The 26,816-nt window shown below is 39.9% G+C and overlaps 2 protein-coding genes across 12 annotated transcripts in view; one reads left to right on the top strand and one right to left on the bottom strand.

Annotated features, from left to right (window-relative positions):
- Positions 1 to 6,393, bottom strand: part of mical2b (microtubule associated monooxygenase, calponin and LIM domain containing 2b) — an 81,691-nt gene extending 75,298 nt beyond the window's left edge. For 2 of the 3 annotated variants that reach the window (XM_063477675.1, XM_063477676.1), the window contains exon 1: positions 6,246 to 6,393. The gene's annotated coding sequence lies outside the window, so the exon portion shown is untranslated. The remainder of the gene's footprint in view (positions 1 to 6,245) is intronic. The other variant, XM_063477674.2, reaches the window with a different exon arrangement.
- Positions 6,394 to 10,891: 4,498 nt separating this feature from the next.
- ppfibp2b (PPFIA binding protein 2b) overlaps positions 10,892 to 26,816 on the top strand; it is a 100,533-nt gene continuing 84,608 nt past the window's right edge. For all 9 annotated transcript variants that reach the window (XR_010094292.1, XM_063477671.1, XM_063477670.1 and 6 more), the window contains exon 1: positions 10,892 to 11,043. The gene's annotated coding sequence lies outside the window, so the exon portion shown is untranslated. The remainder of the gene's footprint in view (positions 11,044 to 26,816) is intronic.

The following is a 26,816-nucleotide window of genomic DNA, read 5'->3' as shown; positions in this document are numbered from 1 at the left end:
AGGAACCGCCTCAGGCTTGTGCCGTCTTGTTTCAAAACACCAAAAACCAACAGCTAAAATCAAGTGGGTGGCTTCAAGTTGCCCATGTCCATCACAACACAACACAAGACAACATAACACTGGAAATTCTGCCGGTGGACAATCCCACAAATAAAGAGAGCAAATACGTAGTGTCACAACATGAATTTACCATGTTGTGAAAAGGTTTCAAAATAAGGAGTTTCTTTGCATTGGTTGGGGGAGCATCAAGTAAAGAATTACATGAAGTAATCGCACATGGAGAATTAAAAATCCATTTTCCAACACAAGCCTGCTTCAAGTAAAACTTTAGCTACTAAAAAATAAACAGAAGCGCCTTCAAGTAAATTAGTACACACAAGTAAATGAAAAGTTTTAGTGTCAAAAGTTGGGAACCAAAGAAAACTTTTATACATTTACCATAATATTACTTTTGTTATATGTACACCAAATAATAGTATATTTGTGGAATTTCCTGCCTTCTTATTGGGGTTGGAACCATCAGTTGTGTTGTGGAGAAGTCAGGTTGGTACACAGCCAACAGCCCTATTTGACAACTGTTAGAATTCATATTATGGCAAGAACCAATCAGCTAAGTAAAGAGAAACGACAGTCCATCATTACTTTAAGAACTGAAGGTCAGTCAGTCAGAAAATTACTAAAACTCTAACCTTGTCCCCAAGTGCAGTTGCAAAAACCATCAAGCACTATGACGAAACTGGCTCACATGAGGACCAATCCAGGAAAGGAAGACCAAGAATCACTGCTGCTGAGGAGTCACCAGCCTCAGAAATCACAAGTTAACAGCACCTCAGATTAGAGCCCAGATAAATGCCACACAGAGCTCCAGTGGCAGACACATCTCTACATCAACTGTTCAGAGGAGACTTTATGGTCAAATAGCTGCTAAGAAACCAAGACTAAGGAAAAGCACCAAGCAGAGGAGATTTGTTTGGGCCAAGAAACACAAGGAATCAACATTAGACCAATGGAAATCTGTACTTTGGTCTGATGAGTCCAAATTTGAGATCTTTTGTTCCACCTGCTGTGTCTTTGTGTGACACAGAAAAGGTGACCGGATGGTCTCTACATGCATCGTTCCCACCGTGAAGCATGGAGGAGGAGGTGTGATGGTGTAGAGGTGCTTTGCTGGTGACGCTGTTGGGGATTTATTCAAAATTGAAGGCTACCACCACAGCATCCTGCAGTGACATGCAAACCATCCCATCTGGTTTGCGTTTAGTTGGACCATCATTTAACTTTGAGGAGGACAATGACCCCAAACACACCTCCAGGCTGTGTGTGGGCTATTTGACCAAGAAGGAGAGTGATGAGGTGCTGAACCAGATAACCTGGTCTCCACAGTCACCTGACCCAAACCCAGATTATTTGGGATGAGATGGACCACAGAGTGAAGGCAAAAGGGCCAACAAGTGCTCAGCACCTCTGGAAACTCCTTCAAGACTGTTGGAAAACCATTTCATGTGACGACCTCAAGAAGCTCATCGAGAGAATGCCATGAGTGTGCAAAGGAGTAATCAATTTTCAAGAATATAAAGCATGTTTTGGGTTATTTCACACTTCTTTGTTTACTACATAATTCCATGTGTGTTCATTCATAGTTTTGATGCCTTCAGTGAGAATCTACAGTTTAAGTAGTTGTGAAAATAAATAAATAAATAAACCATTAAATGAGAAGGTGTGTCCAAACTTCAGACTGGTAGTGTACATGTTTAGCCTGATCAAAATGTGTAAACACAGAGATTCTGTTCAGTTTACTTCTTACAAACCTTTAGGACAATTTCTCTTCCTGTGTTTGTTCATCTTCTCCTGGGCAACACCAACAGCACTGACTCTCAGTTGCAAATAGTAAAGATGTTTTTCAGAAGTCTTAAGAAGAGATGACTTGCTTTGATTGTTCTTAAGAATTAAGACTGGAAGCGCTACACACAGTGCATGACTTTATTTCCCAACTGTTAACACAGACTGGGCTTGATCAGTCGTCACATCCAAATCGCATTCACAATCGGCCCGACAGTCGTTAAATGTGCGCCCAGCTTTAGAGGACTTAAAGGATCTACTGCTAATGTCTCGGTGCCTGATACCACAGGAGACCATCAGAGAGCTTGCTGAAAGCTGTTATTGCACGAAGGGGACCCACGCAACTTTAAGGAGGTGGTAATATTAAAAGAGTGCTGTACATCACAAATGAATGAAAAATGTCATAAACTGAAATGTTGCCTATCCATGCCACTTATCCTTCCAACTATTATTGTACAATTAGCTCACAAGTAGAGCATCACAGATGAGGCACATCTTAGTGGTGAGTCGAGCCTGATTCGGTCCTAAAGGCTACTGCAAATTGGCTTCAATGCCATATGTTTGTTTGTACTGAGCAAGGCTTTAATTGGTTCGTGTGAGCCCTGAAATCAAACCCTTAATCCTCACGGGATTAACACCGCACACTGTTGAGGTTAAAGGCTTGATTATGTCCACAACTTGCAGGCAGTTGTGACATTAAATGCCAGACAGTATGTCCACACTTAAAAGGAAGTGAATGACAAGCTTTCAGTAAATTATTTGCAAGGGTCCAACATCAAAGCATCTGTAGACATGATAACGCTGCAGTAAATACTAACTTCTACAGATTTTAAATGGGTCTAGAGTAAATTTAAGACCACAGCTTATGGAAGGATTTAGACCCATATGTCCTGCAGAGGTATAGGATTTTGCAGGCTAAGAATTAGACCTGTGGACTGCTGCTGTACAGTATGCTAGCCCTGCCAAACTTGCTCTGTGTTATAAGGCAACTCAAACCTCAAGAACCACACAGCTCTGAACTTTGACTGGAAATAAGATAAGATGCTTTGGAGCTACAAAAAAATAAATAAATAAAGGCATGAAGGTGAAAAAATTGAAGCAGTTACCACCAATATCAGTCCAAACCTACAAGCTGCAGGCTATATTCTTTAGTAATCTTAAATATCATGCGCTTAACCAATTTAAGTTCTCAGCATAACCTTAGAAAAGCCCTCTGACACACTCAAGCTAAACTTGGCCTCTCTCATTTGATAGCAGCACCTCTGGTCAGCCAGTGACGCCCGGCTCCCTGGTGTATTTTTGTCTCGCTGCCCCCCGTAGCTGATATGTGCAGTGGCACCCCCTTATAAGTCAAATGTTCATTCCAGGAAGTGAACGCTTGTGCAACAGCTTTTTTCCTTTCCCCACTGGCATCAGGGGAAAAAGGAAACACCAGTTTAAAAAGGGCTGAGATTAACATCTGAAGGGTTGGCATCAGGATGTGAAGATGAAAGTCTATGGAAAAAACTTCCACAGACCGTTACTGTCACATTCAGGTCAGCTAGGATTTACTGAAAGAAAAGGAATCTCTGCCAAGGCCATAAAAAGGGAATCTAAACAACGAGTGACAAATTTCAGTGCCACCAATTAAAGGACAAAAGGTTAAAGGTTTTCATTTTTTTAAATCTCCTAGTAGGCCAAGGGCAACACCAGCATTCACGTATAATACTGCTTCCCACTATGAAGCCTAGTACAGTGGAATTGGACTCCCACTGTAGGACAAGAGACTCTCTAAAGAGACAGCTGACAACCATAACAGCAACCTGTCCAGCAAACCAACCAGAGGGGCAACACGAGAGGGAAAGGGTGAGGAAAAAGAAGCAAGTGGATTGTCCACTAATAATTTAAAAAGGATAAAATGTTAAACCTGGAAACCCTGTAGAAGCAAAGTAAGGTTCACAAAGATGTTCAGTTTCACATCAGAGGTAATAACCAGCAAAGAAATGAGATGCATTATCAACTTTTTTAATGTAACAAAATGGTAAATGGGTAATGGACTCATACAGCGTCATTTAATCCTATATTTGTCACATGCAAAGTTACACGTACACGTTGTGTGTTACGTACAGTTACATGCAGTGAAACTGGTCCCATTCCGACCATATGTACATAGCACAAGCATGACATTGGGAAGACAGGTCGGAGAGAGGTAGAATGGTAAGAAAAACAATGAAAATACACAACATCAGGGACAAGAGAAAAAAAAAAAAAAAAAAAAGAACTCTACTCAACATAAAGATTCAAAGCACTTTATATAATTTTCCTCATTCACACACTTACACAAGCACTTTTTTCCCCCTATGCTTTTTCTACGCAAGTGCTTTCTATCCAACTTTCACAGCACAACTTAGGGTTAGTATCTTGCCCAAAGGTATTTGGCATGCAGCCTGGAGCAGCCAGAGATCAAACCACCAACCTTGCAGTTAGCATATGACCTGCTCTACAGCCACCACGGTGCAGCTCAGGAGTGTGCTCGTTGGAGCAAAAGGATACACAGAGCATGTATGAGTAACATTAAACGTTCATTTAGTTTGTTGGTAACAGATTTGAGTCAGCTGCTGTAGGCAGTACAGAGTGTGGAAATGCTGAATTTAATATTTGGTTTCCTTGTTCAGCAGACAAAAACAACAACAAAAAAAAAACTAAAAAAACAAAAAAAACAAAAAAAAACGGAAGATTGAGAACAAAGCAAAATGTGAGATTCAGAACATACCAAATAATAATTTGCCTCATCTATACACAGGTTTGTTTGTTTTGTTTTTTTAATTTTACCCACCACTTGTGACAGACCCAGCCAACGATATTGGTAAATGCTATCTTATCTGCCGCCAAGCCAATATCAGTCAACAAACCCAACAACATGAAAGCACTTCGAGTGCTCAACCGAGTACAAAGACACTATATTAGTACCAGTCTACCTCACCATCAGCTAATTTATCAGTGCATTTTCCACTTAATGTTGCCACTGGGATGTCTCTACAACTTGGTGTGGTTGCAGACAGGTCCGTGGTTCCTACTGATGTGACAATCTCAACTCCTGCTGTGGAGTTTGTTTCATTTCACCTGAAATCAACTCTTTTCTGAAGTTCTGCACAGGAGCACAGCCAACAACAAATATTTTCCTCCCTGCCATTACTCATGTTCAGAACAGTCATTTAGGATTTATCTAATTCCTGCATCTGACCTTTTAGGTCTCCATGGTGACCAAGCTGCTTCTGACCAACACTCACATTAAAAGCTGTAAGCTACTTGCAATAAGTGCTACTAACAGCCTATGAAAAGTTGGCTCCCAGATTTGTTTTTCTCCTCAAGTCCAACAACAGAGAACAGTCTCTTCACACCATGGCGTGGTTATGTAAAAAATGGAGCACGTAAATCTTTATTGTAATGATACTAATCCACTTTTTTTTTTAAAGAAGAATAAACTGAGTGTAATTCTGTCCAACTACTGAAACATTAATCCACAACAACTGGGAGGTTCTCAAATGAAATTAGCCATCGGTGCCCGATTGAATTTCACATCTCAGAGGACAGAAGGAAAAACACGTCACTACTTAAAACTACAAGTTTTAATGCGCCTACACTTGTTGGAAACTTCAGCAAATTAGTAAGCCTCTTTCCTGTATGTCTGATGGGAGAAGTTTGCATATGTTAGTCTCCACTACGGGATGAGATTAGAAACTTCTGTTTTCCACAATATAGAGCCTTGCAAAAGCTTTTGTTTAAACTCAGTTGTAAAACCTCAAATTTAATGTCTTTCTGGCTATAAATAATTGCAACAACAGAGAGAGAAAAAAAGATAAAGATAATAAACGTCATAAATACGGCATTTAATTGATGTATGGAACTTGTGTTGATTCATATAAATGCATTCAAATGTTAAAGAGCAGTCCTATAACAGGCCATGCACATTATTCACCGGTCTCACGTAATATTTATTTTCTCGACAGATTTCAAAATAAAAGTTTAACTTCTTCCTTTTTTCAGATTCTCGGTGATTTGAGCTTGTTCTTGGCATGCCACCTGTTGCGCGCTTGCAACGTGTTAGGTTGCAGCAAATGCTAAATAATTTACCAACAGCAGCAACAGCAAAGCCCCATAAATGAGGGGGCTCAGGATCCGACTTGTCAGCAAAGTCACCAAAATATAACCCTGTGTTAACCTACCATCCCCGTATGTGTGTCTGTGTGGTAATAGTGTGGGACTGTTGCTAAATAAATAAATCACCTGCAGTTTCTTACCAGCACCTTTAAGGTATTAAACACAGAGTAAGGAAGAATGCGTGGGGTGAATGTTAAACATACGAGGCGTTTAAAACCAGCATTCGTGATTAGCGCTCAGTGGTGCGTTCGCTGTCAGATACTCACACCGGAGACTCCATGAAGCCCAGCGGCCGGTGAAATGTCAGAGGTCCCGCCGCAGTCCTCCACGGCTAACAACACTCTTTCGGCCGTGGAGACGCGGCTTTATGTACTCCGTGGGCGGTTAATTGTGCAGCGCGTCCGTGTCTGCAACCTGCTCCTCGCAGGACAGTCACCGTATCAGCGCCGATCCCCGCGACGAGCGTCTAGTTAAGAGCGAGACTACAGCGCGAGGTTAGCACTTCCGGTTACTGTTTCCCCCGACACACAAACACACACTAAAACCTCAACTAGGCAACTTTTGTGTGTAATATCTTCTGCCACAGTCTGTCTGAGCTGGGTTTAAAAACATATATAAAATTACATTCTTGTTTCAATTTGCATCATATATGAAAATAAATGGTGGAATGGGCTGCTACTGGCACGTTTCTACTCAGTTTGACCAAATCAAATACAAATTCAAGTCTCATTTACCCAATAATACACACACATTCATACAGGGCTTTTATCTAACATTTACTCACACTCTGATGGATACACTCTGAGTTGAGTATCTTTGATACATGAACTGGAAAGGCTGAGATCAATCAGCTGTCCTTCTTATTGATGGATGATCCGCTTTACCACCTGACCAACAGCTGGGTCAAATAAATGCTGGGTTATGGGAGAGATGGGAAATGCTCCACCGAAATGATTTATTGCATTGCATCGTATGACTATGTCTGCAAATGTTCTGAAAAACTCAAAACAATTTCAATTAAAAAATATTCAAAATATATATTGTTTTCCTCTGTGACTGATATCTTAGAGCAATAGGCTGACTATAATTTAAAATAGTCATTTCTGTTTTTTTCTGCAAAAACAATGCATATTTTGTTAATGTTAACAAATCGCAACCTTAAATATTTAGCCAATCAAAGAGCTCTTATACAAGTCTATAAACTCAGCTACATAATTAATATTTTTCATTAATTAAAAAGACACAGCTCTACTTACTGCAGTTTTAGAGTTCTTACATGGAAGCCCCATTTTTGCCGAGTAAATAATCAACAATGTCAGAATTTGGCAAGAACACAGACATTATTGTCCTTACAGAGTTTATTTACACCTAAAAGTTTTTCCAGAAAGCTTGCCTAGATCATGTACATAGATCATGTACATGCCAGCAATATTGACACTTAAATGTAAATTGGGCACATGACATTAAATCTACAGGTTCAGACCTTTATTTTGAAATTGAATTTGCTTTGTACAGTTTCCTGTATCTCGGCTACCTTGACACAGAAAAAGGCGGGTCTTCCAGCGTCTCCAATCATATCTAATGGGGAACTGAGTGTTAAATTCAAATGTATTTTTCTCACCCTGCATTTAAATCACAGAGGAAACCAAAAGTAACGCAAGTACAACAAAGACTTCTGTAGTACTCGCTATACTTATAGCTCAATACTAAATAATGTAATCAGCTATTGAATAGCAGAAGGAAAATGTAATAATAATAATAATAATAATAACAATAATAATAACAACAACAATGGTCTTTCTTGGCTAATCTCCTACTTTTCTGTGGAAGGGAAACTGAACTTACCAAACAAAGCTCTCCTACACTTATTCATATTGTGTCATGCAATACATATATCATATATTTTAGCATTGAAGATATCTTATAGGTTGTGTCATCTCGGTAAGATGCACACTAGAAGCTACCGAACACATTCCTCTTGACATTGTCACCTTTATATTTCCAGCTTTCAGTGGTCAGACTCTCTCCCTGCGATGTTTGGTCCTGCTCTGCCATCAGGTGGTGGAAAACTGCTACGTCATCCTGATAGAGCGCAGCGTGTTTTATCCTAACAAAGCACATATTAAATCAAGGGACAGTGACTTCTGGATTACACAAAATGACCACTGTGAAGTTTGTGTGGATGTGTATTAATAAAATAGACGATTACTGTTATTCTCACTATCACAATTCCATAACAGGTATCTCTTCAGAGACTTTGTATCCAGTTATGCAAACAGGTGAGAGGAACTTTTTGATGCCATTAGATTATCCTCACAATGCCAGTATGTGTTATTTGAAAGAACACAATCATATTTTCAGTTGCTGGATCCCCGAAATCCATTAAACTGAGCACCTCATCAGCTCAGCACCTTGACTTTTTACAAATGTCACTGATGATGCCAGTGTGGAGCTTTTTAAACCTTATTGAAATCTCACTCCTCAACTTTAAGCCAGATTTTCTTAACTAACCACCTGATCGGGCTAATGGTGTTTTTACAAGGGCTGCTCTTCTTTTATGATCTCATAGCCAAACAAAACTACCATTTGTACACGTGTTCTCATAAACATATTGGATGTTTCTTCCTTTTCTCCTCCATCCTGCCCATGTTTCCCCTCAGATGTGTCAGCAGCCTGTGCACAATTTGCAGGAGGCCCATTAACCACTTCAGGCTCCACAGAGTCTGACGTTGGTTCATCTTCCAGTGGAGGTGGTGCTGTGATTTGATCATCGTCCTGACAGTGGGTATGAGTTTGTGTCTGCTGTGCCAGCGGATTGAATATTTTGTGGACTAAAGACTCTTGCTAAAGTTACAGAGTTTACCTCTTTATTGGCTTCTTTTAAACTGTCTGTGATTGCTTTGTTTTTTCCAACAGTTATACTGCAGGATCTCATTTTCCTTCTTCAGTGTCTCCAACACTGACTGTGAAATAAACATATGATTGTTGGGATTTTCTCTGTTTTCCTTAAATTATTATAGTGTCTTTGCCTTACAATATAAAGCACCTTGAAGCAACTGTTGTTATGATTTAGTGCTATAGCTTTTGATACGTCTAATAGCTTCTTAAACATGTCATCTATCTTAAATGAAACAAGTTATAAAATATCACTTTGATAACTGATAGATTATGACCAGTTGTATTCACAGGGCAATAAAACAGTAATGGATAATAAGGGGGCGCTCAACATACCTGCAGTGGCTTATTACAGCAACTTGTCATTAATTAATTGTAGACACCAGGAATTTTGAAATAATCTCTTGATATACTCACTACCTGAGCCATCAATAGTGAAAGCATGAGGAACTGTTTCTCTACTGAGATTAAAAATCCATTGCTGCACGATAATTTCTGCTGTTGCTTTGGAAATCCCATGCAAAGTCCTCTTTCTTTTGGAGAAAGAAGACATGGCTGATTTTAGGTGGCTTAACTTCAGCTATTTGTTATTAGGTGTTGCTGTTGTTTGTGTCAAGCTTGATATAATTATGGTTCCATATTTGAAGTGAAAAAATACCAGTTTTCCTTAACACTCTACACCACTGACAAAATTAAACTAGGATTGTAATTTGTCAGCATTGGTCCTGTTTTTATTCGTGTTTGTTGTCATTGTGATCTTCAGTGAATGAAGAGCATCACTACAGAGGGACTGTATCAGTAATCACTCTATGGTCAGCTGGATTCCAGATAATGGAAGCATGTAGAATATCTATGCTGCTACTGTGTGTGTGTGTGTGTGTGTGTGTGTGTGTGTGTGTGTGTGTGTGTGTGTGTGTGTGTGTAAATCACAATAACAGGCTCTCGTGTAGATGCAGTGCTGTGTGTACTACTGGCTTCTGATTTGTGTTTGCTACGAAGAAAACAACAACAGCTAGCTGTAACACGTTGTTTTTGTAGAATTTATCACATCAATGGCGATATATATTCTTAAAAGTTAAATATTAATAAAGCATGCAATCAGTGATTTGCTTGCACTGATAATGTACACTCTAGTATACTTATGACTTTAAATCACTAGATGGCAGTGTTTGATTATAGAAAAAAAATAATCAAGCGAAGCTAAACATAAAATGGACATTTTTCCCCCCACGTTGTTTGGTTGTTTTTAGCTGTTTGCGATTTCGTTTGTTGCTGTCTCGATTTTTAATTTAAATTTACTTATTGTTTATAATATTTTGCACAGTCAAGGAGCCGTTCAGGACACATTTCACTGTGTGTTGTACTTGTATGACTCTATGAATCTTGGAATCTCTTATTATTACTATTATTATTATTATTATTATTATTATTATTATTATTATTATTATTATTATCATTATTAATAATAATAATAATAATAATAATATTACTATTATTATTAGTAGTGGTATCACTGCCCCTCTTTTCCCTGACATGCAGAGCACATATTTCAGGTTCAGGCAATGTGAAGAACCTTTTGGACAAACGTTTGAGTTTGGAGTCTTAAAACCAAATCGTTATCCGGATTACCACAGATCGATGCCTCGCTGCGTTCATGAATATCGGAGACATCAGTTGTAGGATAATGAGGCTAATTTATGACGTTAAAATCTTTGGCTTATCAGTTGAATAAAACACAACAGCAACTTTGACTAGTACTGCACAGTATTATAATCATCATTGGTATTTGTTGGATCCGAGAAGAAAAGATACAAGTACTACAATTCGATGGTTCCTTTTCATTCTCAACTATGAGCGCACTGCGAAACATATCATAATGTTCAATGTAGATCTAAAAGAGAGAGAAATATGGAGTTTCAGGAGTTCCGATGAGCTCGTAAAGGCATCGTGCGTATCACATGGCAGGTGATAGAGCTGAGGGAGCTGGCGCTACAGTGCAGCGCAGAGTACAGACAGACAGACAGTTAACACAGGTCAGGGCACCTTGCGCGCACGACTGCTGTATGTACGCGTAATGGCGCGTTTGTGTCCTCTCACTTTATCTTCAAGCGTCTCCCAGAAACGCAGTTAAAGGATTTGTTTAGACTGCGCGTCAGAGGGTCGCACAACGTGAGTAACATGACTTTAATGTAGTAGTTTCCCCGCATCTCTAATACATTTAAACTCCAACTTATTTTTGTGTGAAAACAGCTTTTTCATTTCGGTAATTACATTTTACAAGTTGTTGTTTTGCTGCAACAAAAAAAGCACCAAATATTTGACAAGTTGTCTAATTCCTGAATAATTAGCGTTTAATATGTGCGAGTTAAAGTACGGCTGATGTTTTTGTCTTCTTTTTCATATACTTAAAAGTGAATTTGTGGTCCGAGGTTCGCAGATAGTGCTTATGGTGGCACTCAGTTATGTTAGGAGAGACTTCAGCACAACCTGTATTTGAAATATTGTATTAAGTCTTAAAAATGCTTCAGTGATAATCCTGCTGGGGTTGTGCTGTGAGCATATCAGCCTTTCTATTAAAAGTAATTGGGACATAGGTTGAACGGGACAGTATAAGTATACATGGTTTGTTTTCTTCCTTGTAGATGCAAAATGACAACTTCTTTTGCTAAGGCGGAGCTCTGAAACCAAATAATGAAAAATAAATGTGCAAGCTGTTGTGGCATACACGGGTGGGCGGGGCTTCAAACAGAAAAGCATAGGCTGAGGAACTTAGCATACGCATAAAGGTAATATGCTGCTGTTGCTGCTGCCGTATAGGTATTTTTGATTGGTCCTTTCACTCTACTAACTTCGCAGTAGAGACGAACTTTGCATTGTATCAGTGACCTCCGACACCCAGTCACTCAGATCTTCTACAGAATGTAGTAATGAAGTCTGTATTCTGAGTCACAACATGGCACAAATGCATGACACACCTAACAGAGGTGGGTACTTTAAAAACCCTCACCTCGCCCACTGAGGGCCGTAACAGTGCCATGACAGTACCCAGCTATTTCCACAAGTAAGTGGTTTCCTGTGAAAGTGAGGCAGTTTTATACTGTAATGACTGTGGACAGAAATATGATACAAAAAAACCAAACGTATGTCAAAGTAAAGGACAAGTATGACACAAACTGTGCAACATACTGTAAGTTTCTAGCAAAGTGGAAACAAGTAGTCAAATGTTCAGTCCCAACAGGGAGATGTTACGAAAATGGTGCTTTGGGTCTTTTTACACAAAAAGGGTTTGGTGTGCTTTCTTGGAGTATGATCTGCTCTTAATTCCAGCTCAAATAGATGCTAAACCTCTTCATCTTTACAGAATATCACATAGTGGGCCGAAGCTTTTCTTAGAATTTACAACAAGAAAGTTTACACAAGCCAGAAATTCCAAAATTGTCCTCGTCACCCTTAATTTTCCCTACATTGTATATCCCATTATATATATTTTTCTACATAACAACACAATGCAACATGGTCTGTTGGAGGCAACATGGTAGTTTCACTGTGACACTGGTGTTTCTCCGCTTGCTTGCTCAGTCATGTGCTGTCAGCTCGGAGCTATTAAATGATGTTTAGTTGCACCGACACATGCTGTGTAATTGCAGATCATCAATTTCTGACAGCGTGAGTAAAACGGAAAGGGGGAGGGTGAAAGAGGGGGGACGCTGATATGCTAACAGCAGAATATCAAGGTTGATGTGTGGCCCCCCTTCGCTGAAGCATCTGCTCCATCTAAGGCTGGAGACAGAGTACACACACACACACACACATGCACGCATAAACATCAGAGACATGAGGGAGCTGAAGGAGCCTCCTGCCAGTGAATACATCATGCCGGTGCCTCCTTTCTGTTGCAAATCTCATTTTAAAAAGAGACGGAGTTGAAAGGCATCATTGCCGCTGACGACAGTGAACTGATTAACGCTGCTGAGGTTGGCACTTGGGTGGCATTAGCACACGGAAACAGAAGAAATGCACACGGGAGCTCGGCTGAAGTGGCAGTTGATAAAAGCCCTAAATTGGTAACATTTATTGTTGCAACAGTTTATTTTTGACAATAGCGTTCATCGGCTTGTCGTGATAGCTTTACGCAGGGTGCACACACGCTGGGTCAAGCAGATGATGGCACTCATTTCTGTGATCAAAGCTGCTCGTGTAAGTCCCAGAGTGGCCATGTTCAGATGATTGCGCTGTCATCTTTATAGCCGCTGCCGTCCACGGCTATGGTGTAGTTCCACTGCTGCTTAGAGGGAGAGACAAAGGAGAAGAGGAGATTTATGAGTGAGATTGAAAGCAGAGGAATGAAAGCGAAATAGCAAAAAGAGGAAAAGCGTAGAAACCTGAAAAGACAAAGTCAGGCTGTTAATCTATAGGAAAATAATCTGCTGCTTGCTGAAATGAAGGAGTAAAAGAAAAGTGTCAGAGAGAGAAAGAGGAGAAACTCTGGCTTGTCCAAGGCGATCTTTGGCTTTTTTTCGTCGAGGAATGTGAAGAGGTGTTAGAAAACAGCAGAGGCTAGATGCTGTTCATGCTGTGTTGTCCCATTTAAGAGAAAATAAAATAGTAAGAAATTTGCGGATTCCAGGAGGAATAAGCAGAGCAGAAAGAAGGTAAACGAAAGGATTAGGTTTTTCTTTGGTTTTTCAGCCGTTATTTTGCTCCTTCTCAAATCCTCGCTGCAGCAACGCAGTGTGCAAGGGATGAGTTAAAGGTTTAACATTTGATAAAAGGGAGCACTGTGTTGGTGGAAGTGCTCGGTAATGTGTAAAAATATGCAAATGGATCATGTCAAAGTGTTATGGAACTTCAGCACATCTTTAATCCCCCTACTCGAGTGCACTAAGTGTGCAGCCTGCGGTGTGTGGATATTGGAGGCTCCTCTAGAAAGGAGGTAAAACTAATGACTCACTGAGGGTGTTTGACATTGTTGCAGAGTTTCAAAAACCAAGCATGGCTATGTTTTTTGAGGATTTCTGACCTGCCAAAAAGAACCTTCGCCTCTCAGGTGTGATACCAGGTGATGCTTACGACTTTAAATCCAATGTCTGCATCCACCAACCAGCCGCAGTTTACTATATGTCCACGAATTGTGCCTGAGTCTTCCAGTGTGACTTACACTCACACTTGACACTTTATTAGGCACACCTTGCTAATAACAACCCTTTGAAGAAGGGTAGATGATAAACCGGGACACAATAAGATTTAAAAGCAAGTAAAAAAGTCAAATATGTTTAAAAATAATAGCCCCATATGAGGGGACAAACCATACCCGCTCTGGTGGCTCTTTGTGCTGTCTCACCTGCCTTCCTAGAGGCAGGGAAAGAAAAGACAGATGGCTAATAGGCAAGTGCAAATGTAGAAAAATAAAGGCTGTTTGTTAAATGAACATTACAGTAAACTTATATTCATACTTATTGATTTACAGTGTTATTTAAGTGGATGTCAAGAAAAGCCATTGAAGATAAAAGCTTATATTATTTGATTTTGGTTGGTAAATCAGAGTTGTTCTGAGACTGTTAGATGGCACTGCACTTGAGCAATTTTTTCCACTTTTCTGGATTAATGGAAGTAAACATTTGTTTTTTAAGGGGTAATACATTCAAGTATTTTGTACTGAAGCTGCTCGGTTTTTTATAGCATTGAAACACTCATCCACATGCATGGGTCTGGGCATGTGAGCGAGTCAGTGATCAAATCTCACAGTTAGACTTGTCAGAAATGATATCAAACAAAGCAGTTGATGAAGAGAGCAGAGAGGAGGTGAAGAAGAGCTTTACAGGGCAATAAACCGGGAAGTAAGGAGAGGGGAAGTGCACATTTAAGGTAAAGAGTGGTGAGTTTAAGGACACTTTGACAGCAGGAGTTACCTAATAAAGTGATTTATTTAATGAGATGCCAACTCCTGGGTAGATTGCGGCGTGGTGTTCATGCGCACTAGAATGCAGCAGACCAGCAAGCTGCCAAAAATTCTGCTTTTATAGATAATCAGTTAATCAGATGCTTGATTGGCTGCACCTGACTGCTATTTACCTACTAAATTCCAATGAAGCAATAGTGGTGTGTTCACTGCATAGAGTCCTGTAGTCTTGATTATTAATATATATTAGTATAAAGAACAGAGCAACATTTGCACCATTGGTGGTTGTAAAACACACAATAAAAGCTGCATGGATATTTTTATATTTTATATTAAATAAGTCTTCTTTTCTTTTCTGTTTACATCTTTGAGTAGAAGAAAGTAGAGCTGTGTTGATATCAGATTTTCACAGACCTCCCTAAGAAATTTATAGTGGCTCAAGATTTTAATAGAAACAATAATTTAATAGCAATAATGCTGTGATTCAAACTAATTTATCTAGAACTTGGTTTATTGTTCTTTTTTTAATATTTTGGATAAAACATTTAAAAAAAATGCAAAAACTGTTTGGTCTTTAAATCTTGTGGCACGTTATTGCTTCACCTCGTCGTGAACAGTGAAAATGGTCAAAATACAGCGTATACATAAACCTACAGTGATTCCTTTGATTGACTGACATTTGCTGGGAGTGTCCACAGCAGTATGTGGCTTTAGGTCCTCCGCTATGTACACAGATGGACTGCTATACAGTTCATCTGTATACATATGTATACATCAGTACATCTCTCCATAGTACATCTGTATATTTGCTCTCTGTATAGCAATATAAACATCTGTATACTTCACTTATTTGTACATAATCTGTACATAACTATTCCCACCTTTTATACTACCCTTTTCTGTATATAATCTGCTCTTATTGCACTTATCGCTCTTTGCACTTCTAATTAGATGCAAACTGTATTTCATTACCCTGTATTTATACATATGTAATGCCAATCCTAATCCTAATAGTCCTTGTACCACATAGACGATTATTTTTATGTATTTTCTTCTGATCCTTCAGAATTTGATCTATAAAAAACAAGTGTGTGATGTGTAGAAAATGCAGAGATATGTGTTGTGTATCAGCCTTATAATGTCGAGACAATGTTTTTGCCCTTATTACCCAGCCCTATGTCTGCCAGCAGTGACTTTATAAGGACAGTAAAATGTTAAAATGTCTATAAATAAAAATGATTCCCTCTTTATCCCAATTATTAAATAATTATTAATAATGAAAGCAATGATATCAAATATTTTACCATATTATGACATTTTAGCCTTTTAGCTGCGCTGCTATGCTGCGTTTCAGTTACTCCATGAATATGGCTTTTGTTTTCATTTCTGCTTCTGTGCTGTGAGGATATAATCCTCATCCTAGTTTAACTAAGTCCAGTACCAATATTCACTCCTGAAGACTTGGCCAATGTCAATATTTGTACTGGATTACATTTCAGTGTAGTATTTGCCTCTGCTCTATCCTCTGATGCAAGAATCGCAGACACCCGCTGTGTTCACTGCACCGGCTGAGCTCTGTGCTCAGTTGTGAGATAGCCTGTTGTTTTATTCCAGGAATTTGACCACTAGTGTTGTTTAAGCTTCACTCTTTTTGTTTCACTTGGGACTTCAACAAGTAATAAAGTAATAAAGACAAATTTATAAACACACAAGAATGGGCTGCAAATATTTGGCCCAATTACTTGCTTTTTTGATGTAACTGAAGCTTGAGTGTGAAGGAAGATAATCCTGTAATTTTCCTCTTCAAATCAAAATGGAAAACTGGACGTGTTGCGCTGTGTCTGCCCAGGAAGCAGTCATGGTGAGTGTCCATAAAGCTTTACATTAAGGTTGAGTAAGCTGAAATTAAATGAGTTTGTGTGTCAGACTGTCTGCGTGTCTGCTTCAGGATGACATTTACCTGAACCACACAGAGCTTCTCATGCGGCTGTAACATTATCAGGTAACGTGATCCGTCTCTGATCATGTCCAGATAGCTTGTTAGGAGGTTGTGACTCGGAGTCTGTGTAACCCTAGTCTGCTGCAGCCGAGGTGCCGGCCTCTCGCACTTCACTGCTTCTTCCTGCTCGATGTGCTCGACTTTAGAAGCTTAGAAGTTTTTACCACCCTGCTAACTTGTGTTTGGTGTTTTATTTACTCAGTGGAAAATCATTCTTTTCAGCCTGAATTTGTATGGCGGGTAATAAGGATGCCAGTTGACTGCACTCGACCAGGCTGGCGGCCAGAATCCTTGAGCTCCATCTGAATCAGCTGCAGAGCACCAGTTGGCTTGCTCTACTGGGACACACATAAAAAACCGAATTGATGCATAATCAATTATTCATGTCATAGTTTGAGGGTCGTGCAAATTTGTGGACTATCTGTGAAACGGGGAACTAGGAGGTGGTCTTCGACTGTGGGAAAACTGGGAAACTATGAGAGTAATGGACAGCATAGAGGTGGTTAGCTAGTTAGCCTTAACTTTGTAGCAACGTTGTGATACTGTGTGTAATATTATATACAATGTATATTAAAAAATGTAAAAAGTTACACATAGCTCCAAACTGTAACTGTAACTGGAAAAAGAAGATGGGGAATTTTGAAGAGGAATCATGAGAAAAATGCTGTTTCTGCTTCTTTGACCTCCTTCAATTTTGCACTTAAAGGTCAGCGTACTGGTCGTGACATGCTGCTTGTTACTCTGAAAATAGAAAGTGTTGTCCTCGGCTAAAGGAGGAGGATGATGATCACAGTTACCTCAGCTTATGTGTTATCATTGAAACTGGATCACAAGGTTGGACAGATCATTTACCAGGTAGTTAATGATCACACAAAATGATGCTAAGAGTTCTGGGAAATGTTTTTAATTCAGTGTTTTGGATTGTTAATCCAAAATGATCTCTCTTTTCACCTTTTTATACCTTGCAGACGGTGGCAGGTCTCTGTGGTTGGCACTGTGGGTCTGTTGAACGATCACTATATTGATTGCCATCAAATTTGGTCCTGATCTTTAAATACACTTTACTGACACTGGTAATCCTCTAGTTTGAAATGTAGACACATACCTTTTGGGTGACAGCTTTAGAATAAATTGGCATCAAATATGGTATTGCTGTAGTGTCCAGGTCGACTGATCAATTGATTTGTAAACAAATTGTGATTGGTTCCCTAAACTTTTACAGCGCAGTGGTTCAGTGTTCAGCACTGCCGCCTCGGGTTCTCGGGTCTAACCTCCTGGTTGACTGGGTCCTCTCAGTGTGCATTTTGTACATTCTGCCTCTGTATGCTTTAGTTTTTAGTTTAATGACGTGCGCGTTATGGTTAACTGTTTAATCAAAACTGGCTGTAGGTGTGGAGATGTGAGTTGGTGGCTGCTTCTCTGTGTGCTGCTAAGCCTGTCCAGGCTGAACCTTCTCTGTACTCTGAGCTGGGATAGGCTTCAGGATAAAATGAAAACTGTCATCTTCAGAATTTGTTTTATTAAAAACTGTATAAAGGAATTGTTTGTAAATCATTCAGCTTTTTAAGGCAAACTGGTAGCTTGCACTCTGAGCCTGTGCTGGTCCTCCTGAGACCCTGTGTCCTCCTTTGATGACGTTACATTTTGGCTTTTCTGCACCTTTATTCATTATATTGCTCAATAAAGTGGTTTATACTTTGCTAAACAATGGTGACTTTATTGTATTATTCTGCAAAATAAACCTATTTTCCCATCAGTGCTTATCCTTTATCTGGACTAACTAATTCTGTATAACTACACGAAACTGAAAAGTATACCAAACAAACAAAGAGCTTTGGTCACAGGGGGCCATGAGAAGCACATTCTTGTGTTTTGAGTAAATATCACAACTTTTGGATGGATTAACGTGTATTTAAGTAAACTTACTTCTGATTTGTAACTCTTATGGTAGGTGGAATAGATATGAGAAGTGGCAAAGATGCACCATTTCCATATACCGCAGACAAATTTCAGTGGTTATTTGGAAACATGTATTATTAAACAGGGAATTATTGTCTGGCTTCAGTATGTTACCAAACATGTTGTTAAGTAGCTAATTACACCTGCAGGATTCCTTACTCCCATTGAAAATATAACATTTTTGCTTTGCTTTGCCTTAAGCAGGTTACTGTTGGAGTAAGTGGAGCTCGCATATAACAAACAATTACCATTTTCAGGACACGATGCCTGTGTGCCAGTTCGTCCTGTCATGCTTTCTCTGTCATCTCATCAGCTTCATCACATGGCAGAATGAGTCCATGATCTTACTGTGGTCTCACATGGACTCTCATTGGCTTATTTTTATTCCCTCCTAAGTGCTGATTGGTTAGTCACGCCTGTCACATGAAGTTGTGGCCGTCTTTAACGTGTATGTATTAAGTGCTGTTGACATGTTGTTTTTACAGCACTGGCTTGCTGACACTGGTCTTTGAGCTCCCTGCTGGTTTCTGCACCCGAGGCCATGTCAGGGCTTCAGAATGAGCCGGAAAATCAAATCCGAGTTTGCTTTGGAAAGACAAAACCTCGTCCAGCTGGACTTCCCAGTCCAGGTGTTACTTCAAAATAACCCTGTAATTTTTTTTAACTGGGTTAACAGCTGGATGAGAGATTTTTTTTAAGTTTACTATTATGAGGATGACTTTATTTTTATTTTAGTTTCATATATTTTTACTTGAGGCAATTAAATGATGTAACCAGGCGAAACAACAACAGAAATATGCTGAATCCATCATCTTTAGTCTGAACACTTTCCCCCATAAAGACGACATTTGAGGACCTCCCTGTGCAGTTCAAGGCGAGTTTAAATAACTCTCTCTGAAAACTGTGGTTTTGCGATTATTAGAATAGTTTCCGGGTTTTTGCAAGGGTTCTCGTAGTTGTACAAGCAGAGATAACCCTCACTAATTTCTAATGCACACCCAGTCGGTTTGTCCTGGAAGCAGGCATGAAATATGACAGAAACTGCTCAGTTCAGAAAGTGGAAACAAAGGTTACATCTAATAGGCAGCTTATGGGAGAAGAGTTAAGGAAATCACTTGAAATTCTTGCAGGAGTAAACCTACATTAGCTTAAAATGCTTTGTCTTGAGCATAATGATCTGCTTTATTGCTGCTAAGTTGTGTTCTTTCGTGGTGTGTTTTGGATGCTGTTTCTGGAACAGAGCAAAACAAACCAACTCCTTTCCATGTTGCAATGTTTTTATTGTATTTAAATTAATGCCAGAAATGAGGAGTGCACAGGGTGGTAGTAGTAGGAGTGGTTTTTTTTTTTTTCTTTAACCTCATGCTAAGAATGAGGTTAGCCCATAAACTTCTACCATATGTTTTCTCCTTTGTGCGGGTAGGTTTATAGCCTCTTAAATGAAAATTATAACAACAGTGAATCTACTGTAAGTTGCACAAAGCTTAACTTACAAATGCAAACAACTAGCTGATTACGTGCCTACGCTGAGAAAAATATAAAGGCAGTGTTGTGTGAGCAGTAAGGGTGTCACAGTTTTACCAAACCAGAGTTTATACAGTCACTGTAAAAAAACAACAGCAATAACACCCTCTGTCATTTCTGAGGTTTTACATATCAGGATGAACATCCATTCTTCCTTCAGCTTCCACTTATGTAATTTGGGGCCGTGGGGAGGCTGGAGCTTTTCCCAGTTGCCATAGGGCGAAAGGTGGGCTACATCCAGGACAGTTCACCAATCTGTCACAGAGCTAAACAGAGAGACAGACAGCCAACCAATTTAAAATCACCAATTAACCTAACCCCACTAACTGCATGTCTTTAGATTGTAGGAGGAAGCTGGAGTACCTGGAGAGAACACAGACACAGGGAGAACATCCACTTAGAATTACCTAATACTTATCAAGTCAGAAAATTAATTACAAAAACCTCAGATGAACTAAAATATGTGAAATATTACACATCATGTTTAATTTTATTAAAACTAAACCTATAATAAAGAAGCAGAGTTTGAATAGCTAAGTGCACCCCATGATTCAGTAGCCTGGAGAGCTGGTTTTTGCAGCAATAACATGAAGAAATAGTTTTCTGTGTTTATTGGCCTTTCATATTGTTGTGGAGGAATTTTGGCTCGCTATTCTTTATATTGCCTTAGTTCATTCAGGTTTTCGGGTATTTGTTTGTGCACAGCCAATCAGGTTGAGGTCTGGACTTTGACTGGGCCATTGCAACAGCCTGATTCTTTTCTTTTTCAGCCATTCTGTTGGAGATGTGCAGCTGGGCTTGGGATCATTGTCCTGCATGACCCAGTTTGGGGACAGATTTTATCTGTCAGACAGATACTCTCACATTTGACTGTAGAAGACTTTGATATACAGATGAATTCATGGTCAGCTCAGTGGCTGAAAAGTGCCCAGGTTCTGTGACGTCAAATCATCACCCCTTCATCCCCATGCTGACCTTGTATGAGGCGTTTGTGCTGATATGCCATGTTTGCTTTTTGATAAATGTGATGCTGTGTGTTATCGCCAAACATTTCCATTTCCACTGGTCTTGTCTGTCCAAAGGATGTTGTTTCAGAAATTTTTCCGGTTTGTTCAGATGAAACTTTGCAGACTTAAACTGTGCTGAACAGAGAGTTTCTCCTGGTAACCTTCCAAACAAGCCATACCTGTAGAGTCTTTCTCTACTTTTACTGTCATGAACTTTAACAGTTAACATGCTAACTGAGGCCTGTAGATTCTGAGAAGTAGCCCTTGGCGGGATTTTTTGGGAATGTCCCCTCCTGGTCAAATTGGCGGCTGTCTTGAATGTTTTCCACTTGTGCATAAAGTTTTTTGTTGCAGAATCATGAACTTCAAATTGTTTGCAAACATGCAAACTTCTTACATGTCTTAGGTGCTGTGTGGCTGACAAAGGTAGGACCCAAACGCAGGACTCAGAACACAGACAATAAACTAATAGGTGTTTTTTTTTAATTAAACTAAAGTACAAAATAACAACACTAGGAAACTAAAACCTTTGCCACAATAAGGAAAACATACTAAGAGGGAAAACACAACAGCAAACAGAGAGAAATGCAGACAATATATACACAAGGAGGATAACGAGGGAAGAGGCCACAGGTGGGAACACAGCTTACACTAATCTGACTGACAGGAATACACATGAAACAGAAGACTATCAAAATAAAACAAGAAGTACAAACACTGACACCGAGACTAAGGTGCATGGGCCTGACACAGGGACCGGAGAGAAACATACACGAAGACAAGACAGACTGAGGAGACAAAGGAACGAAACACAGAGCCTAATTTTGAGAGTGATAGGGACCAGATGATTTTTAACATATAACTTAAAGAGGATGTGCTTATTATTATCGTAATTAATATTATTCTTTCTGTCTTCCATTAAACTTCAGTTTAGTGTCTTCCACTTCAGTTTAATGGAAGACATTAAACTGCTTATCACCTGAATAATTGTGATAGCTTTCACCAAACCAGTATATTTTATATAGAGTATGTCAGGAATTCCCAAACTTGAAAATGCCGTGGTCCACTTTGGAATCTTCTGTCGCTCACCCAAACCTTTAATTACATCTGTAATTAACACATGAGATTCCTGAAATTCCACAAGCGCGATTCCTGATAGCCACTGCTCCATTTCTCTACCACTAATGACCCACTAACTCTCCACCAACAATCAAGACAAAGAAAATGTTTTTGAGCAATAAATTGACCCATTAAAAGAAGAATAAAACAAAATTTAATATCACATAGATTTTCTTTACGGGTTTTGAATGCTTTGGATAAAAAATAATTTTCATGGTAATTTAAATAACCTCATGTGACCCAATCTCCAACCACCCACAGGTCTGCTGCCCAAACTTCTGTTTGTTGCTCATGTTAACAACCTGAAATAGGAGGCATGCAGATGAACGCTACATGAGTTTCCATGATAGAAAACACTTCTGCTGAATACACTATATAAGCTAACAAACTTAGAGAACTAATGACTCAGAGTCCTAGGCTAGCAATGACACCCAGTTTGTGGTTAGGCTGCTAGCCATGGTGCTTTGCCAGCCTCAACACTAGTTATTGTAGTTATTGTATAACCAAGTTCCAAAAACAGTCTTTGAATGTTGCTTTGCCACTTTCTCTTGTGACTGATTAATATAAAACCAGTCGGCTCTGATTCCCAGGTCATCCAGCAAAATTACTTGCCAGCAGTGGAATAAATGAGCAGTGGAAAAAAAACAGACAAATTAAGCCTTCATTATAAAATTATTTTATCCATACACATAAATGCATAGCTTGTTTCTTAAGCCCAAAACAATTTAGGTGTCTTTGCTAAGTCCTGCTTTCTTCTGTAAAGATGACCTCACATGTTTCTTTTATGATTTTCTTTTCATATGCTTTAGCGTAGAGGAAAAGGTTGAGACATTCTTAAGACTTTTGGGCCAACGAACCAAAAGAACAACATCTGTTCCATTTTCCTTCAGCAAAAGCTGCTGGAGTTGCAGATTAAAATCATAGATTATAAAAAACAAACTCCCAAACAGAGGCTTTGTCCATTGGAAGTAATGCTGACTGAAACTTTGCATCGAGTTACACGACTAGAGGAACAGGCTAGACAGGAACTATATGAAGTAACTGAGCAATCAGCTGGCCCACGTGGAATTTAGCTGTTGTTTCCTTACAGCTTTATCAGTGTGATGATCAACTGATACTTTTTAAAGTAAAACAAAAAGTCTGATTCTGGAGAAGTGCCTTGTCATTTTTTGAGGGGGTGGGGTTGTTATTTTCTATATTCTGTCTATTTAAACTGTGGCTGCTTCTTTGAAAATCTTCGGCAATCAAACCTTTGAATACAAAAAAGCAGAGTTGGAAGAAAGACACGGAGACATAGAGGGAGAAAGAAGGGAGAACTAAAGGACAGAACAGGGAGCGTCTTGGTCTTAAATGTCAGTGGTGCTGTCGCGTTGATGTTAATTGGTAAAGAATCTGGTGTTTCTTGTTGGCTCTGCTCCACGCGCACACACACAGTTGTATTTACCCTCTGTGACAGCAGGGCCTAGGGGGTTAGGTCTGGCCTCTAGCTGGTGACACTAATCTAAACAGGCTAAGTCAAATGAGGAGGAACGGTAACCCCCTCCCACCACCACCTCTGCGTGTGTGTCTGTCTGTGTGTGTGTGTCTCTTTTGTCTAAGTGTTAATGTTTAACTGTGCAGGTTCACATGCATTCTAGCTTTTCCTGTTTGCACAAGCCCATCGCAGTAATTGTCTCTTGTGAATGTTTTGGTGACGCTGGAATTTCTGACTTAGTCGTTCCCATTTTGCAGCAGCTTTGATGGCTTTTTAAAAAATGTTTGACAGGAAGCTGAGATTGGGACCTCTGCTGTCTTCTTGTTTAGAGAAGAAGTGCATTTCTCCAATGTTTTTAATCTAGTAGAAGGCTAGCGTTAGGTCAGTGAAGGTAGAATAACCTGACGCACTTATGTAACTGTAAACATGTTTTTAAGGAAATTTCATCATTTGCATTTGTAATGTATGCACATCCAAATGTCTCGCCCAGAGGCTGTGCATATGTGAACATGCTGGAATAATGTTCCCGACCTTCTGTTCTTGTTAGGCAAATTAGAAAGCAAACTATCCAAGCAGCGTTTTTCTCAGCTCTTCACGCTCCTCTGTAAAATATCCCTTTGTATTAGAATCAAAAGTGTAGTGATGGGTGAACCCAGCTTTGTACTGATATGAAAACAAATACTGAGATGGTTTGGACATGTGCAGAGGAGGGATAGTGGATATATTGGATGAAAGATGTTGAAGATGGAGGTGCCAGGCTGGAGGAAAAGAGGAAGACCCCAGAGAAGATTCTTGGATGCTGTGAAGGAGGCCTTTCAGAGGGCTGGTGTTGGTGTGGAGGATGCTAGGCTGTGGCAACCCCCAAAGGGACAAGGGATCGCAAATGTAAAAATATGGTGCTAAATGAGTTTCTCATTTATTGTCAAAGTCAGTAAATGAAGCAGTAACCCAGCGATGGATGAAACTGTTGGAAAACGACCACTGGAGTAAAGGGTTAACGGGAGCGCTGCCCAGCGAGGGTTAAGCTTCCTCCCACATCCCTTCCGACCTCCTGTTTCCCGGCCCCACAGCAGGCAGAGGTTTTGTAGTTTCTCCAGCAGAGTTCACGCAGGCCGTGTGTGAAAGACTTCTATGGTGAAGCAGTGTCTGGCTATGGTGATGTGAATGCTGGTCACTACAATATCCATGTGCCCTACAAATTAAGAAAGCTTAGTATCCAGAGTGATTGCATGCCACCGTGACACCACATAGTCCACTGTACTGTTCTGCATATTACACCTTTGAGACCTTTGGTGCAATATTCAAAAACACAAATTCTTTGTGTCACGTTCCGCACAGGAACATCATATTTCCACTGTTAAATTCTTACTTGTTGTAGTGGAATATTAGATTATTGTCACTGTGGCAGTTTTCCAGAGCAGTAAAACATATCTTGAGCAAACAGCAGACATGTCAAAGGGCCAGGCTGCTAAAACCTTTGCTTAATAAGCTTAGATTACTCCTCTTTATTTTACTGATTTTATGAAAACGACATAACAGGCTAAGATCCTGTAAGAAAAGAAAAGACTCTAGTTTTAGTTAAATTTTTTCACATTTGAATTTGAAAATGAAATGGAGTGCCCACTTCGAGTCAGGGCCGAGTTCCTGCCCCAAGTGGAGGAGTTTAAATATCTTGGGGTCTTGTTCTGCAGTTCTGCTGAAGTGATGCGGACGCTGTACCGGTCCGTCGTAGTGAAGAGAGAGCTGAGTATAAAAGTGAAGCTCTCAATTTACCGGTCGATCTACGTCCCTTACACTCACCTATGGTCACAAGCTGTGGGTAGTGACTGAAGGAACGAGATCACGGATACAAGCGGCAGAAATGAGCTTCCTCCGAAGGGTGGCTGACCTCTCCCTTAGAGATAGGGTGAGAAGTTCAGCCATCTGTTCAGCTGCTGCTCATCCACATCGAAAGGAGCCAGTTGAGGTGGTTCAGGCATCTGACAAGGATGCCCCCTGGGCGCCTCCTGGGTGAGGTGTTTTGGGCATGTCTCACCGGGAGGAGGCCCCGGGGCAGACCAAGGAAAGGCTGGAGATTATATATTTCGGCTGGCCTGGGAGCGCCTTGGTGTTCCCCCGGACAAGCTGGAGGAGGTGGCTGGGGAGAGAGAGGTCTGGGCTTCTCTGCTTAGGCTGCTGCCCCCGCGACCCTGCCCCGGATAAGCGGAAGAAGATGGATGGAATTTAAATGTATTTATTTAAAACAGATAGTGCCTAATAATCACCATATTGTTTGTAGTCCCAGATATAAAAACAATAAATAAGAAAATTAACAAACTGTGAGACAATGAATAACAATCCAGACAAGAAAGACATAAAATTATAACATCAAAGTCTGCAGTACAATAAGAAAATACAGAACAACAAATAAATATACAAACATACAGCATTAAAGACAACACAGATAATCACAGATCTGATTATACTGCTCACTTCAACCCTTCTATAGGACAAAAGAAAGTAAGATTTGTGGCCTCCTCTCCAGTTTCTTCCTTTTGCATGGCCATCCTGTGGTCCACATTGGACCCCTCAACAGGCCTGTTCTGGCCCCTGGGCCACATGTTTGACATGCCTGTGTTACACATTCTGGGCTTCTGACACTGTATTTCATTGCAATACTTTTTCAGTCTTTGCATTATGTTTTCAGACCGTTGAATTCTCTGGACGTGTAAAAAGAAGTTAGTCTTCCCCTAAGGTAATGACCTCCTGACTGTATGTTATCATCTGCTGCTGCTACTTACAGTATGTAGTATTCGAAGTGCAGTAAAGCCAGTAAGTATAAATCCTCCCATATTGTTTTCATTAATATGCTGTTTTGCTTCTGCCTTCAGTGCCGCTCTGTCTCTGAGAATCATTTGTAAAGCAAAGGCTGCAATCTGCACTGAATTACATGTCAAAACAATTTCTTTAGCAGAGACTCTC

This window comes from Pelmatolapia mariae, linkage group LG7 (assembly GCF_036321145.2).
Source record: "Pelmatolapia mariae isolate MD_Pm_ZW linkage group LG7, Pm_UMD_F_2, whole genome shotgun sequence".
NCBI classification, from domain to species: domain Eukaryota; kingdom Metazoa; phylum Chordata; class Actinopteri; order Cichliformes; family Cichlidae; genus Pelmatolapia; species Pelmatolapia mariae.
The sequence above is the reverse complement of the archived record's forward strand: the minus strand, read 5'-3'. Positions and strand labels throughout refer to the sequence as shown.